We start from the raw sequence: 17958 nt of genomic DNA, 5'->3' as shown, positions 1-17958 counted from the left end.
AAAAAGATTTTATTTATTTATTTGAGAGAGAGAGAAAAAGAGAGAGCACACAAGCAGGGGGAGGGGCAGAGGGAGAAGGAGAAACAGGCTCCCTGCTCAGCAGGGGATCATGACCTGAGCCAAAGGCAGACGCTTAACTGACTGAGCCACCCAGGCATTTTGTTTTGTTTTGTTTTGTTTGTTTTAACTCAACAATATATTCTGGAGATCTGCCTATATATCACTACATGGAGATTTTCCTCATTCTCTTTAATAGCTACATAATATTTTATAGTATGGACATACCATGGTTTATTCTACCTTTTCTCTATTGCTAGGTACTTGGGTTTTATCCAGTCTTCACTATTACAAACAGTGATGCAATGAAAAATTGTGTGTGTGTGTGTAACTTTGTACATGTACAGGTTACATACACAGGTATATCTGTGGGACTCATTCTAAAAGTGGAGTGGCTGGGTCAAAGGTAAATGCATTTGCAGTTTTGGTAAATTTTGCTAAAAGATCCTCTGTAGAAGTTATACCCTTATTCCACCAGCAATGTATGAGAGTGACTATTTTCCCAAAGCTTCAAAAATAATGTGTTTTAAACTTCTGGAATTTTTCCAATTTGATAGGTGAGAAATGCTATCTCAATGTAATTATAATTTGCATCTTTCTTATTATGAGTGAGGGTATCTTTTCCTACATTTAAGGGTCATTTCTGGAAAAAGATTTAAGAGGTACAATGAACATAAATAAAATTACTTTCTAATTGAATCCCTTGAATCTTTCTTGTTCAAATGTAGTGGTTATAGTTTTCATGGGGGGAGCTATCACTGGGAGCTGAAATTTGTTGTTGTTTCATAGTAGAAACAAAGCAGGAGATGAGAAAGAGTCAATTGAAGAAGTGGAGTAGGGAATTTCTATTCTTTATTTTAACCCAGAGTGAGTATTATTGAATGTATGTGAGGTGCTTCAGGCCTTGAGTTGAATGGTGTTTCTCAGTTTCCCCATCCTTTTCCTTTAGTGGCTCTGATGGAAGGCCGGTGGGATTATTCTAGGAAATAAATTACAATAGGATTTAATTGGGCTCCAACTACACAGGATATTCAGGACTCTTCAGCTAGTCTCTTACTTGGGTGTTCTAAGGCTTCTGAGTTATATGGCTTACCTTCTAGCCTAGATTGTAGTTATTATCATATTTCCAGCTGTTTTGAAAGAGTGTGTGTGTGTGTGTGTGTGTGTGAATCCTATTTTAAATAATAACAATTGTAAAGGATAAGTTAGTTTGTATACGTTTTTGGTGACTATTCCAAGAGAGCTTACTTAATAAGAATCTTAGATGGGAATGGGAGCACTGAAAAGATGGGAGGTCAAAGGGGGATGGAGAAGAAGTATAGGGGACACACACCTGCAGCTGTTTCTGTGGTGGGGGGATCTGACCAGGATCTGAGATTGCATAGGCAATAGAGAGCAATGGACAAGGGTCCACTTCCAAAGACAAAACCTGGATCCTATTCAAGGAACATTCTCTGCCACCAGAGTAGAAGATCCTGGCGACATTCGCCTAGCAGAATTCCAAAGCTTCTGTGAACAAGTAACTGCCCTGTGTCTTCCATTCTTGCCTTTACGATGGTATTGTTTATTGTGGTAATCCTTTCTCCATCTCAGCACTGCAGGTGGGATATGTGCAAGGCAGATGATGTTAGTCATAAGAGCAGCCACACTAAAGGAGCTGCACCTGGTTCTGATACAGATCTCAAAATCTTGGACTTGGAGCCTCATGTTGCAATTGGATGAAAGTTATCCAGATCACAAAGCACCACATATTGTGATTCCATGTATATGATAAGTCTGTAAGAGGCAAGTCTATACACAGAATAGAGATTAGGGGTGCCTAGTATTAGAGATTGGGGTGGGGGGATGTGACTGCTAATGGGTGCAGGGTTTTGTGGGGCTGATGAAAATGTTCTAAAATTGTGGTGGTGATGGCACAAGTCTGTGAATATACTAAGAAGCATTAAATTGTGCACTTTTTTTTTTTTTTTAAGATTTTATTTATTGATTTGACACCGAGAGAGAGAGAGAGAAGCAGACTTCTGCTGATCAGGGAGCCTGATGTGGGACTCGATCCCAGGACCCCAGGATCATGACCTGAGCCAAAGGCCGATGCTTAACCAACTGAACCACTCAGATGCCCCTAAATTGTGCACTTTTACAGGTAAATTGAACACTGAGTGAATTAAAATTCAATAAAGCTGTTCTTTTTTTTTTTTTTTTTTTCCAGTAGGCTCTGTGTTCAGCGTGGAACTCACACCCTGAGATCAAGACCTGAGCTAAGGGGGCGCCTGGGTGGCTCAGTTGTTAAGCGTCTGCCTTCCGCTCAGGGCAAGATCCTGGCATTCTGGGATCAAGCCCCACATCAGGCTCCTCTGCTGGAAGCCTGCTTCTTCCTCTCCCACTCCCCCTGCTTGTGTTCCCTCTCTCTCTGGCTGTCGCTCTCTCTGTCAAATAAATAAATAAAATCTTAAAAAAACAAATACCTGAGCTGAAATCAAGAGTTGTATGCCCAACTGACTGAGCCACTCAGGTACCCCATTAAAGTTGTTTTTAAGATAAGATTTTGTTTATTTATTTGAGAGAGAGAGAGTACAAGCCGGTGGGGGGTGGGGAGCAAGGGAGAGAGAGAAGCAGACTCCCTGCTGTGCAGGGAGCCTAACATGGGACTCAAGCCCAGGACTCTAGGATCATGACCTGAGCCGAAGGCAGATGCTTAACCGACTGAGCCAACCAGGTGCTTCTAAACCTGTTCTTTTAAAAAAGATTGTTCAGAAAATGGAAAGACTTAGCAGCCAACAGTTGCAAGAAAATATGTATAAAACATTAATCTAATAAAGGATTTCTATGATGAATACAAATTAGGTTTGTGTGTGTGTGTGTATATATATATATATATATGAAGATTTTATTTACTTATTTATTTGACACAGAGAGAGAGAGAGAGCGCACACAAGCAGGGGGAGGGGCAGACAGAGGGAGAGGGAGAAGCGGGCTCCCTGATCAGCGGGGCTCAATCCCAGGACCCTGGGATCATGACCTGAGCCGAAGGCAGACGCTTAGCTGCCTGAGCCATGCAGGTGCCCCAGGATTGTTATATATTAATTCATATTGACACTTTATCATCACTAGCATTCTTCTTTATCTACATTAATACTTTTTGGCTTAAAGTTTACTTGTTGTGTCTCAAAATAAAAAAGAGGAAAAAATATATACTTTTTTTTTCTCATCTGGCTGATCCATAACATGATCAGAAATCAATTTTATGGGGGCGCCTGGGTGGCACAGCGGTTAAGTGTCTGCTTTCGGCTCAGGGCGTGATCCTAGCGTTATGGGATCGAGCCCCACATCAGGCTCCTCCGCTATGAGTCTGCTTCTTCCTCTCCCACTCCCCCTGCTTGTGTTCCCTCTCTCACTGGCTGTCTCTCTATGTCAAATTAATAAATAAAAAATCTTAAAAAAAGGGGCTCCTGGGTGGCACAGCGGTTAAGTGTCTGCCTTCGGCTCAGGGTGTGATCCCGGCGTTATGGGATCAAGCCCCACATCAGGCTCCTCCGCTATGAGCCTGCTTCTTCCTCTGGGGCGCCTGGGTAGCGCAGTCGTTAAAGCGTCTGCCTTTGGCTCAGGGCGTGATCCTGGCGTTCTGGGATCGAGTCCCACATCAGGCTCCTCCGCTACGAGCCTGCTTCTTCCTCTCCCACTCCCCCTGCTTGTGTTCCCTCTCTCGCTGGCTGTCTCTCTGTCACATAAATAAATAAATAAAATCTTTAAAAAAAAAAAAAAAGAAATCAATTTTATGATTATAGAAAGACAGGCTGTAAGAGTGAAGAAAACAGGGTATATCTAGTTCTATAGATAAAGTTTATTTTATGTTGCCCAATATAACATCTTAGGTATATTCAATTTGTTTACAGATCCTCAAAAAGAGAGTGGCTTGACTTTTTAGAAACCTTTCACTGAATAGTTTATAACTCTGGTTTTTATTTTTTATTTTATTTATTTTTAAAGATTTTATTTACTTATCAGAGAGAGAGAGAGCACAAGCAAGGGGAGCAGCAGGCAGAGGGAGAAGCAGGCTCCCTGCTGAGCAAGGAGCTGGATGAGGGACTTGATCCCAGGACCCTGGGATTATGACCTGAGCCGAAGCCAGACACTTAACTGACTGAGCCACCCAGGTATCCCTATAATTCTGATTTTTAACCTATGTCTTTTATATATATATATATATATATTTTTTTTTTTTTTTAAGAGTTTATTTTTAAGTAATCATTTTTTCCAGTGTGGGGCTTGAAACCACAACCCTGAGATCAAGAGTTGCATGCTCCACCAACTAAACCAGGTGCCCCCTTTTACATATATATATATATATGTGTGTGTGTGTGTGTGTGTATAAAGATTTTATTTATTTATTTGACAGAGAGATTGGCAGGGAGAGAGGGAACACAAGCAGGGGAAGTGGGAGAGGGAGAAGCGGGCTTCCCGCTGAGCAGGGAGCCCGATGCAGGGACACCATCCCAGGACCTGGAGATCATGACCTGAGCTGAAGGCAGATGCTTAATGACTGAGCCACCCAGGCGCCCCCCCTCCTTTTACATATTTTTATTTGATTTGAAATTGGTTAAGTTAAGTCACTTTTATGATGTTAAAAAAAGTCTATCAGATATTAATATGACTGTACCAGCTTTATTTTAGCTGGTATTTGCGTGCTTATCCTTTTTCATGCTTTTTCTGTCAACTTTTCTATGTTTTTTTTTTTTTTTAAGATTTTATTTATTTAGTTAGTTGAAGGAGAGACAGAGAGCATGCTAGCAGGGGGAGGATCAGAGGGAGAAGGAAAGAGAGAATCTCAAGCAGAATCTACGCTGAGCCCAACATGGGGCTTGAACTCACCACCCTGATATCATGACTGAGCTGAGATCAAAAGTCAGATGCTGGGGCGCCTGGGTGGCACAGTGGTTAAGCGTCTGCCTTTGGCTCAGGGCGTGATCCCGGCATTATGGGATCGAGCCCCACATCAGGCTCTTCCGCTACGAGCCTGCTTCTTCCTCTCCCACTCCCCCTGTTTGTGTTCCCTCTCTCGCTGGCTGTCTCTATCTCTGTTGAATAAATAAAAATCTTAAAAAAAAAAAAAAAAGTCAGATGCTTAACCAACTGAGCCTACCCAGGTGCCCCTCTATGTTCTTATATTTAAATTTGGCAACTTGTACATAGTGTATTTTTACATAGTGTATTTTTATCCTGTCTGAAATCTGTCTTTAAATTGGTCTTTTATATTTAACATAGTTATTGTTATAATTGGGTTTAATTCTGTTGTCTTGCTTTTGGTTTATTCCTGCTTTCTTGCCTTCCTTTATATAAATGAAATATTTGTATTCATCTGTTTTTCTCTTTATTCTCTTTTTATTTATAACTTTTTATTATTCTTTTAGTAGTCACTCTAGAAATTATAATATATATTATATTGTATATATATATTTATAGTCAAGTTAGTACTTTGAAGAATATAAGAATCTTATTATGGTCAAACTTCATTTACCTCTTCCTACTTTTTGTACTAATTTCATTTATTTTACTTCTTCATGTATTTTAAGTTCCACAAGATCTTATTGTTGTTTTAAGCAATCAACATTTATTTATACTTACTTATTTGTTTTATTATTTATTTATTTATTTATTTATTTATTTTTAAAGATTTTATTTATTTATTCGACAGAGATAGAGACAGCCAGCGAGAGAGGGAACACAAGCAGGGGGAGTGGGAGAGGAAGAAGCAGGCTCATAGCGGAGGAGCCTGATATGGGGCTCGATCCCATAACGCCAGGATCACGCCCTGAGCCAAAGGCAGACGCTTAACCGCTGTGCCACCCAGGCGACCCCATATACTTACTTCTTTTTTTTAAAGATTTTATTTATTTAAGAAAGAAATAGAGAGAGAGAGTGAGCGCACGAGCAGGGGGAGGCACAGAGGGAGAAGCAGATTCCACTGAGCAAGGAGCCTGGTGCGGGACTTGATCCTACAACTCTGGGATCATGACCCGAGCCAAAGACAGATGCTTAACCAACTGAGCCACCCAAGCACCCTATTTATACTTACTTATGTCACAAACCTTAACATATTGAAATTTAGCAATATATTTTACCTCTTCATCTTTTAGCAGTTTTATTCTTTTATCTGAGATCAGCCTGAAGAACTCTCTTTAGTGTTTCTTAAAACTCAAATCTGTAGGCACCTGGGTGGTTCAGTTGGTTGAGCATTGAACTCGTGGTTTCGGCTCAGGTAGTGATCTCAGGGTTGTGAGATCAAGCCCCAAGTTGGGCTCCACACTCAGCGCGGTCTGCTTGAGATTCTCCTTCTCCTTCTGCTCCTCTTGCTTGTGTGCTCCCTCTCTCTCTCTCTCAAATAAATAAGTAAACTAAAAAAAAATTTTTTAAGGGGCGCCTGGGTGGCTCAGTTGGTTAAGCATTTGCCTTTGGCTCAGGTCATGATCTCAGGGTCCTGGGATGGAGCCCCACATTGGGCTTCCTGCTCAGCGGGGAGCCTGCTTCTCCTTCTCCCTCTGCCGCTCCCCCCTGCTGTGTGCTTATGCTCTGTCTCTCATATAAATAAATAAAATCTTAAAAAAATTTTTTTAAATTGTGGTAAAGAACATGCAACATGAAGTTTACCACCTCTACCATGTTCAAGTATACAGTTCAGTAGTTTAAGGTGTATTCACATTGTTGTGTAATAGATCTCCAGAACTGAAACTCTCAACTCATTAAACAACAACTTCCTATTTCCCTCTATCCCCATCCTTCATAGGGTATTTGTCCTTTTTGTGATTGGCTTATTTCACTTAGCAGAATATCCCCATGTTGTAGCTTGAGACAGAATTTCCATTTTAAGATTGAATAATAGTCAGTGTGTATTTACCAGTTTTGTTTATACATTCATCCATTTATGGAAATTTGGGTTGGTTCTACCCACTAGCTATTGTGAAAAATGCTGCTATGAACATGTGTGTACAAATATCTCTTTGAGATTTTGCTTTTAGTTCTTTTGGGTATGTATCAAGAAGCAGGATTCCTGGGTCATATGGTAATTCTATTTTTAATTTTTTGAGGAAATGTCATAGTGTTTGCTATAATGACTGCACCATTTTACATTCCTACCAACAGTGTACAAGGGTTCCAATTTCTCATCATACTTGACAATATTTATTTTGTCTTGTTTTCTATTTTATTTTTTTAAAAAGATTTTATTTATTTATTCGACAGAGATAGAGACAGCCAGCGAGAGAGGGAACATAAGCAGGGGGAGTGGGAGAGGAAGAAGCAGGCTCATAGCGGAGGAGCCTGATATGGGGCTCGATCCCACAACGCCGGGATCACGCCCTGAGCTGAAGGCAGACACTTAACCGCTATGCCACCCAGGCGCCCCCTGTTTTCTATTTTAATAATAACCATCCTAATGACTATGAGATTGTTTTATTGGTTTTAATTTGCATTTCTCTAATGATTAGTGATATTGAATACCTTTTCACATGGTTCTTGGCCATTTGTATGTTATATTTGGAGAAGACAAACTATCAGAAAGAAGTATTAGAAAGAACTATTCAGGGCTGCCTGGGTGGCTCAGTTGGTTGGGCATCTGCCTTTGGCTCAGGTCATGATCCTAGGGTCCTGGGATCAAGCCCCATATCAGGCTCCCTGCTTAGTGGGGAGTCTGCTGCTCCCTCGCCTTCTGCTCTTCTCCCACTCCACCCCCGGCTCATGCTTACACTCACTCTCTCTCAAGTAGATAAATAAAAATTTTTAAAAAGATTTTATTTATTTATTTGTCAGACACAGAGAAAGAGAGTGAGCACAAGCAGGGGGAGTGGCAGGCAGAGGGAGAAGCAGGCTTCCCGCTGAGCAGCGAGCCTGATGCGGGACTCAATTCCATCACCCCAGGATTATGACCTGAGCTGAAGGCAGTCGATTAACCCAGTGAACCACCCAGGCATCCCGATAAGTGAAATCTTGAAAGAAGGAAGGAAGGAAGGAAGGAAGGAAGGAAGGAAGGAAGGAAGCAAAGAAAAAAAGAAAGAAAGAAAGGAAGAAAGAAAGAAAAAGAAAGAAAACAATTCAGATATTTTGCCCATTTTTAAAAAAATTTTATTTATTTATTTGACAGAGAGAGAGAGACAGCCAGCAAGAGAGGGAACACAAGCAGGGGGAGTGGGAGAGGAAGAAGCAGGCTCCCAGTGGAGGAGCCTAATGTGGGGCTTGATCCCAGGACTCTGGGATCACGCCCTGAGCCAAAGACAGACACTTAACCGACTGAGCCACGCAGGCGCCCCTCTTTGTCCATTTTCGAATTGGTTTATTTGTTGTTGTTGTTGTTAAGTTGTAGGAATTCTTTACATATTCTGGATATTAACCCCAATATATAATTGGCAAATATTTTCCCCAGTATTAGACAGTAGGCTGCCTTTGCATGCTATTGATTTGATGTATAGAAGTTTCTAGGTTTGACTTGGTCCCATTTGTCTAGTTTTGCTTTTGCTGTTGTGTCCTTTGTGTCATATCAAAGAAATCATTGCCAAGTCCAGTGTTATGAATCATTTTCCATATTTTTTTCCTTAGGTGTTTTATAGTTTTGGATCTTGCATTTAAGTCTTTAGTCCATTTTAGTTGAAAATATCTTTATATTGTCTTCATTTTTGCTGATGCAGAATTCTGTTTTTTCTTTCAGCACTTTAAAAATGTTATTTCATTGTCTCTGACTTCCATAATTTCTTTTGAAAAGTTAACTTTCAAACTTATTGGTGCCCTCCCTTTTTAATCTTCGTTTTTAAGATTTTTCCCTTCTTAAAAAAAGATATTATTTATGTCTTTATCTATTTGAGAGAGAGAGAGAGTGAGAGTGTGTGTCGGGAGACAAAGGGGCAGTGAGAGAGAATCTCAAGCCAGCTCTGTGCTGAGCGTGGAGCCCAAGGTGGGGCTCAATCCCATGACCCTGAGATCACGACCCAAGCTGAAACCAAGAGTTGGAATCTTAACAAACTGAGCTACCCAGGAGCCCCAAGATTTTCCCCTTTATATTTGGTTTCTTTCAGTTTGACCATCATATGCCTAGATGTGGTTTTCTCTGTATCTCATTTGAGACTTGTAGAGCATATTGAATGTGTGGTTTAATAACTTTCATCAGTTTGGTGAAATTTTTATCTACTATTTCTTCACATATTGCTTCTTTTCATTCTTTCTCTCCTCTGCTTCTTCAACTCCAATTACGGGGCTAGACCTTTCTATCAAGTATTTCACAGGCATCAGCAAGCGGATAAGGGAGGTACAATCTTCTCTTTGATTCTGCATTCTCTTGTCAAAACTTACTGTGGATAAAGAACTTCTTTTAATCTCTTAAGGGAGCCTGAGTTAAGATAAAGGACAATATCCATACATTTGCTTATTCAAAGGGGAACACTAGCTGAAATGCTAGCTGACTAGTGTTTGGTGGTAGAGGCCTGGGCCTGAGGTATGGAAGGGAAGTGTCTCAGCATCACTACTTCCCTGAAGCTTTATCACTGAGATCTACAATTTTAATGGTTAAGAGTTCTAATTTTACCCGTCATTGGTTGGGTGACTTGGGCAAGGTAATGGATATGAGTTAATGAGTAAAGGAGGGTCATGCAATAGATTTTCTTTTTTTCTTTTTTAAGGATGTATTCATCTTTTTCAGAGAGACAGAGAGCGCGCCACAGATTGTGAGTGGGGGGAGGGCAAGGTGTGGGATGGGGGAGTGGAGGGGGTAGGGTGGGTGCTGTTTCCAGAGCACAATGTGGCCTCTTTAAGTCCCTACTCTGAGTAGGAGGTAGGAGGGGAGGACAGACAGGAGGATGGGGAAGGGATGGAAAAGGCAAGAGGGCAGATGAAGGATGTGACTTCCACCTAAGTATGGCTTTTTTTTTTTTGTTTCAGTTTTTATTTAAATTCCAGTTAATTAACTTACAGTGTTATAATAGTTTCAGGTATACAATACAGTGATTCAACACTTCCATGCATCACGCCCGTGCTCATCTCCACAAGTGCACTCCTTAATCCCCATCACCTGTTTCACCCATCCCCCCAGCCCTCCCCTCTGATAAAAGAATGGCTTCTTTAAAAGCATTTTGAAAATCACACACCGGTCTATGTTTAAGGGACTCTTAGGCAGAGCTGAGAGATAGAAATGTTTCTGGGGCGGAAAACAGGAAGTCAGTGGTGGGTCCCAAAAGGAAAAGGAGTGGGTGTGCCTAAGCCTCAAGAGGAAGCAAGGCAGGAGGCAGCTACAGGAAAAGTGGCATCACACATGTGGCCACAGGGGGAATGTGATTGGAGGGTGTACAGGCTCACAGAGAAGCCAGATAGTTGAGGGGCTTTGCAATTCCAGAGTGGAGCACAGACCAACCCTTAATGGCAGAGGCAGCTTCGGTAAGATAGAGAGAGTCAGAGCCCATCCAGTCATGATCAGGGAGTTCCAGGATCAAGCCCTGAGTTGGGCTCCCTGCTCAGCGGGAGTCTTCTTCTCCCTCTGCCCCTCACCCTGCTCTTGTGCTCTCTCCCTCTCTCACTCTCTCTCTCAAATAAATAAAAAAATATATATATTAGAGAGAGAGCGTGAGCGAGCACGCGCGTGCCCAGAGGAAGCCTGGAGGCAGGAGGGCTGCGGAGGAGCTCAAGCCCCACCTGGGTCTCTGATGGGTGCCCAGTCCCACTCCCAGCACCAACAGGGGAGAGAACAGCGGCCCTGAAGGTGCAGATCCCTGAAAGATTGGCTTCATTTTTTGTCTGGGCCTTCTTTTTCCTTTGTCCCCATGTCCCTGTACTGGTCAAATGGCTTCTATTCCCTATGGTTTTATCTCAGTGTGAGCCTTTATTCTGTCCTTTTACTAATTTTTGCCATTTTCATTTCCTCCGGTTCATCTTGCTTCTATCTGCTTCCTCACTCACAAATGCTGATATTATGTAGATCTTGTGGCCTTTCGTGTTTTATTTTCTTCCAATCCATTCCTGTTTTGGCATTTTGGTAATATATGTCACTAGGTAATAAATGTCATAAGAGAGATCTTATTTATCACAGTGAAGAGGAAGTAATAATTCTGGCCAAAGAAGTCTGATAAGATTTTATAATATAGATAATAGCTGAGGTAGGTTTTGAACAACAGACAGTAATTCAGTAGATATGCAAAATAACTTATTCAAAGAAACTATTTTAGAGCAGTTCCCTTGAAATTGCTTCATTTTCCTCTCCCATGGCAATATTTCCCTATAGTACAACAACTCATACAGATCTTAATTTTTTTATAATCATACATTAATGTAAATATGTCTAATAGAAGTCAGGGTAACATATGGTTTTACTGCTGGGAGTAATCAGTAGATTAAAAAGAGTAAATTAAGAATGGAACTGCCTAGGGGTGCCTGGCTGGCTCAGTCGGTGGAGTGTGCAACTCTTGATCTCAGGGCTGTGAGTTCAAGCCCCACGGTGGGTGTAGAGATTACTTAAAAAATACAAAACAAAAGAATATGAAAACTACCTAGAGCACGTGGCTTGTTTTTTGTTTGTTTTTGTTTTTTTTTAGATTTCATTTATTTGTTTGAGAGAGAGAGAGTGAGTGCAAGCGAGGGAGGAGCAGAGAGAGAGGGACCAGCAGACCCTATGGTGAGTGCGGAGCCCAATTGGGGCTCAACACGGGGTTGGATCTCATGACCCCAAGAATATGACTTCAGCTGAAACCAAGAATCAGGTGTCCAGTCGTTAAGTGTCTGCCTTCGGCTCAGGGCGTGATCCTGGCGTTCAGGGATTGAGCCCCACATCAGGCTCCTCCACTGGAAGCCTGCTTCTTCCTCTCCCACTCCCCCTGCCTGTGTTCTCTCTCTCACTGGCTGTCTCTCTCTGTCAAATAAATGAATAAAAATCTTAAAAAAAAAAAAAAGAATCAGGTATCCAACTGACTGAGCCACCCAGGTGCCCCAAGAGCATGCTGCTCTCGATCTCAGGATTGTAAATTCAAGCCCCGTGTTGGGCATGAAGCCTACTTAAAAAGTGTGTGGGAGGGGGGCACCTGGCTGGCTCAGTTGGTAGAGCAGGCAACTCTTGATCTCGGGGTCGTGAGTTTGAGCCCCATGTTGGGTGTAAAGATTACTTAAAATTGTAAAAAAGAAAAAAAAAAAGAATGGGAACTACTTATATTGAAAGCAGAGGTAGAAGAAGAGGGCCTGGTGAGGGATACTAAGAAGTGAAATCAGAGATTTTAGGTAAACCAGGGAAGAGTGGTCTCAGAAAAGCCAAGGAGAAAGAGAATTTTAATAATGAGTCAATGATCAAAAATGTAAAATTATACAGTCAGGATAAGTTGCATGTACCCTCAAGCAAGACGTCAGATTTAGTAGTTAGGAGGTCACTAAGGATTCTTAGTGATTTCATTTGCTTCATTTTCCTTTAGATACTTGGAGGTTGTTAAAATTTAATCTTGTTTTAGAGCTATAAAATATTTTCATGGTTTCAAAGTCAAGTATATAAAACATGTCTGGCTTTTATCTCTGTCTCCTCTACCTGTTCCTCCTCCCACTCCATTAGTAACAATCTCTTTTTAATTTTATGATTTATTTTCTCTTTGTTTTTTAGATTTGAAAATTTTTTTTTACATGCTCGAGTATATATGGGTGGATGGCCCCACCTGCCCCTAGTCCCACTACCCTTCACAAGAGGGAACATTTGCTTTCCATCTGTACTTTAAAGAGTGCCTCAGCTTTCATAGCTGTAATGGGTCAGAGTGCAGGCAGAAGGGTTGGTGGCATTGATCTGCTTGGGCATCCAGTAACTGGTCAGCCAGTCCGTCTGTCCTGGGTAGCAGCATTCAAAGATTAATGGTAGTAATCGCCTTTGTAAGTTTGAAGAGTACTGAGGGAAATTTCTGTCTTGCAGTCACCATCATAGCATCACCAAACTGCTGTCAATATATTCCTATAAAATCTTTATTTAAGATTTTATTTTTAAGTAAAATAAACCCAACATGGGGCTTGAACTCACAACCCTGAGATCAAAAGTCATACACTCCACTGACTGAGCCAGCCGGGCCCCCTGATTCCTGTAAAATCTTAAACCAGAAATTATTAGCTGAAGTTATCCAATCACTGAAGGCTTCTGTTGGTCACCAGAGAATCTCTTTAAGGATCTGAGTAGAGTCTTCGAATATTCTCTCTCAGGATGTTTTTCTATCCCATTCTCTGGAATTTTCATTGCTGGTAGCAGAGACAAGTAATGGGAAGAAAATCAAAGATCCAGGAATGGGACTCTCAGTTCAAGTCCATGGGTGCCAGTAGTTTGATTTGTGTGGAGAACAACATCAAACAGAGTTCCTTGAAGTTTCTCACACTCATTGGCTTTTTTTAGAAGAAGTAGTTTTTATGAAAATAAATGTAACTCTGTAGAAGTACATCTGAACCTTCTCCAGAGAAGATCACCACGCTATCTGTGTTCTTCCAGATGTACTTGGAAATTAAATATATATCTCCTGAAGTGTGCACTGTTGTAAGGTCCTAAGTTTCCAAGGAAAATGTGATTTCATTCAGTATCTGAATGCCTTCCTCAGAGTCAAAAAGGACTTCATGGGGGCGCCTGGGTGGCACAGTTGTTAAGCGTCTGCCTTTGGCTCAGGCCGTGATCCCGGTATTCTGGGATCAAGCCCCACATCAGGCTCCTCTGCTATGAGCCTGCTTCTTCCTCTCTCACTCCCCCTGCTTCTGTTCCCTCTCTCGCTGGCTGTCTCTCTCTCTGTCAAATAAATAAATAAAATCTTTTTTTTTTTTTTAAAAAAAAAGGACTTCATGATATTCATTTGCTACGTTTCCAGCAGCCAGTAAATGGGGACTGTCTTCCATGTCAAATGCAAATATCTGGAGAGCATACTGTACCGGAGCCTCTTTTAGCTGCTTCAACAGGGTGACAGCAGCCAAGATGGAATCCAGGCCCCCTGATGAAAGGCATCCAGTCCTTCTGTCTGTCATGTAATGTTTCTTAATAGCATTGTCAAAAAGAATCTGGAAGAAAAAAAAATCCAAAAGTAGGCATGTGTATGAAGAGGAAAAGAGAACATGAATAAATCTGCTTCCCCAGGCAAACATTAATTACTTAACCATCATAGAATCACAACAGGTTTGCCTTGAGTTTCAGTTTTAAGGATTGTTCTCCCTGTCTCTTGCATCATCAGTTCGTCCTCTCTACTGGATCATTGATAGCATTTGCACATCCACACACACTATACTATCTCTCATCTTGTATCTCTCCCTCTCCTTTATAGCAAAAGTCCTTGAAAGGTTGTCTATACTTGCTGTCTCCAGTTCTCATCACCTCTCCACAGTTTTCACGTCAAGACCTGGGAGTACTTTCTCCACACTGTTAGAGAGGGCATGCAGGCGTTCGTCTCTACAGTGATGATATTTAACCACAGATGTAACTTTGTCATTTGACTTTAAATGCAAAATTTGATAGTGTCCCATAAAAGGCTTCACTCTTTTTTTTTGGAAGATGGAAAATCCACCTTCTATCATGGCTTTAAACAAAGGTCTGACTCCATAGGTGTCTCTGCTCAAGAACACTTTCTTATTGGTGGTGTCCTATAAAATAAATTCAAGCACCCCATCCAACATACAGATTATTTGCTCAGTTCCTCCTTTGTCATAACAATGAAGGATTATCTCACCATTAATTTTGGTCTGGTGATTAAATTCAAAATAAATTTAAAAGGAGAATTAAAGGGTAATTAAATTCAAAAGGAGGTATGTTTCATCTCCTTGCGTGTGTAACAATTTCACCATTGTAACAGAGCCACGAGTAAGGATGTTTCTTCTTTGCTCAAATTGGCTGCATTCCAAACAGTTGGTCAACCACTGCCAACCAGTGAAATCCAAAGAAGCAGTTCATGTATCTGTTGATGTTCTGAAGATGAAATGAATCTGGACCTCTGTGTGCGATCTTCATAGCACTCAGACACTGATCAGAGAGACAGTCGTCACTGCCAAAAAGGGTGCAAATGCCTCATATGGCACAGTGGAGCTACCAGCTCTCTGGGCATGAATAGGTCGGACGGGCAGCAGGAATGGAGGCAAGGGCTATGGATTATCTCCATTGTTTTTAATATAAGCATTAACTATATGTCTGTATCTGTAGTCCTCCTTTCTTAAATGGTAGCATACTATATATACTTTTCTCTACCTTGATTTCTTTTCTTTTCTTTTCTCTCTCTCTCTCTCTTTTTTTAAAGATGTCTCCACACCTAATGTGGGGCTTGAACTCACAATCTCAGGATCAAGAGTTGCAGGCTCTACCAACTGAGCCAGCCAGGTGCCCCCGCTTGATTACTTTCTCTCAACAGTGTATCCTGGCAATCACTCCACTATTGTATATAGAGATTTTCCTTATTCCTTGTTACAGATACAGACTACCCTATTGTATGGATGTTCTGGTACATTTTAAGAATAAGGGGACTAGGAAAGATTCAAAGCATGGGAAATCTTTTGGAACAGGAGGCCTCTTATTGTGCTAATCTGTGGGTAACATAAGGGTGCCAGAAGAGGCTTAGGTGATAGTGTCAACAGAGAGATGACTGGGCATTATTAACACAAGATTTCTGCGGGGCCTACATAATCTCTTTGTTCTCTGAGCTGAAGAGGAGCTGGAAGGGTTTGAAAAAAGAAAGAAGCTTTTCCCTTTACTCCCATACCTCCTTTGTTTATATAGCCTCTGTTACTCCATTAGGTTTTAAAGCCGCCTTGCACAACAGAGACACCCAACAGAGTACCAGGAAGCTCTGCTTTCACCTCTGGGAAACCACTTTCCTGATCCTTGTTATTTTTTCTCTGACTCTTTCTGGAATCAACTCAATGGGTAGATGAGGTGTCCCATTCCAAGTCTCTGACTTGAGTAAAAAATAGAATAACTTAACCCCAAAACCCCATTATACACTAGATTCCTATATTCAGTCTCTATTCTGTTTCCTATCCCACGTTATGTTCAGCCATATTGTCCAGTAAAGCTTACTAAAGACAGTGTTTCAGGGAGTACTATAGAGCAGCATAGCTAACAACATTCACCTGGGTAAAACCCTCAGTGGAGCTAACAGAACAAAACTCAGGGAAAGTAGAACATAGAAGATATTTGCTCTTCTGTTTGCCTCTCTGTCAGTCCATTTCCTCATCTCCCCTCAAAGAGAAGAGCCGCTACTATGATTGGCCATCCTCCATTGACCTAGTTACATAAATAATGAGAAACACTGTGTTTTAAGAGATTATGGGTCAAACCTGTATGAGGAAGATTTTGAAACAGTCCTGAAAAGTCACAAAAGTATGATTAAACAAAAATAGAAACACATTCCTTGTTCTTGGATAGGACCAATTAACATCATAGCTATTTCAAGTCTCTCCAAGTTAATATATTAAGGTAACTCCCCAAAAAGATGCCAGCAAAATTTTTCCTGGCACTGGATCCTAAAATTCATATGGAAAAATAAATAAGCAAGAATACTCATGAATATCTTCAAAAGGAGGAACAATTAGAGGGGTTGGTCTTACCACATATTAAAAATTACTGTAGAGACCCTGTAATTAAAACAATGTGGTGTTGATGCCTGGCTAACAGACAAACCAATGGAAACAATTTTAAGTATATGTGGAAATTTAGCATATGAGAAAGGAAGCATCTTAAATCATTGAGGGGAAAGAGTAACTTTTAACAAATGGTACCAGGACAAGTGGAGAGTCATTTGAAAAAATATATATATTTAGATTTATGTCCCTTTACATTAAAATATACTCCAAATAGATCAGTCATTTCAATGTAAAAAAAAAATGAAAAGATACATTCAAGAATAAAACATGTCCATTCCTTTATTACCTGGACATGAGGAAAGTCATTCCATTATAATTCAAATTCCAGAAGCCATGGAGAGAGATTTAAGTACACTCTATCTATCTAAAATCTAATGTATCTACATATACATATAGACAGACAAATATAAACTTTTACTTAGAAAAATCATCATAAGCAAAGTCAAAAGACAAATGAAAAACTGGCAGAGAATATTTTCAGCTTAAATTACACAGAATAGTTAAGTTCTATCAGTACTTAACAAAGAATAGGGAAGAGTATTGATAGAGGCGACAACATGGATGAACCTCAAAACCACACTGAGCGAAAGAAGCCGGTCACGAAAGGTCACATACTGGGTGATACCGTGTACTTATTTATTTAAAGATTTTTATTTTGTTTATTTGACAGAAAGAGAGCACAAGCAGGGGGAGCAGGGAGGGAGAGGGAGAAGCAGGCTCCCCACTGAGCAGAGGGGGGGGGGTTTCAATCCCAGAACCCTGGGATCCTGACCTGAGCTGAAGGCAGGAGCTTAACCACCTGAGCCACCCAGGAGCCCCTGTGTGATACCATTTATATGAAACATCTAGAACAGGCAAATCCATAGAGATGGAGAGTAGATTAGTGGTCGCCTGGGACTGGGTGGGGTAGGGGTGGGGGTTGGGGATGAAGGATGCCAGCTAATGGGTAAGAGGTTTCTTTTGGTGTCTTAAAGATGTTCCAAAGTTATATTATGGTGATCGTTGCACATCTGTAAACATACTACTTACTGAATGGTACTCTTTAAATGGGTGAGCATTAAGCTATGTAATCTATATCATAATAAACTGTTAAAAAAGACAAAGACAAAAACCCAGTAGGAAAATGGCCAGAAATATTGAGACGGTTCACAGGAGATGAAAGGCAATTGCCTTTGAAACATTTGAGAAATTATTCAGCATCATTCTCCATGAAAGCAATGCAAATGCAGAATGGGCAGATTTGTTTCCTGACTAGGGTGATAAAGAGAATGTTTTACTTGGGAGTAACGGTTGGGCAGGTTTTTTGGCAGCTCC

The 17958-nt window shown here is 40.9% G+C and overlaps 2 pseudogenes; both read right to left on the bottom strand.

The window, feature by feature from the left end:
- Nucleotides 1–12784: 12784 nt before the first annotated feature.
- LOC123800967 (asparagine synthetase [glutamine-hydrolyzing]-like) lies at nucleotides 12785–14313 on the bottom strand (annotated as a pseudogene).
- A 72-nt stretch (nucleotides 14314–14385) lies between these two features.
- On the bottom strand, nucleotides 14386–15076 carry LOC148109329 (asparagine synthetase [glutamine-hydrolyzing]-like; annotated as a pseudogene).
- Nucleotides 15077–17958: the final 2882 nt, after the last annotated feature.

Source organism: Ursus americanus, chromosome 10 (genome assembly GCF_024610735.1).
Source record: "Ursus americanus isolate L20-20 chromosome 10, mUrsAme1.1.p, whole genome shotgun sequence".
NCBI lineage: Eukaryota > Metazoa > Chordata > Mammalia > Carnivora > Ursidae > Ursus > Ursus americanus.
The sequence above is the reverse complement of the archived record's forward strand: the minus strand, read 5'-3'. Positions and strand labels throughout refer to the sequence as shown.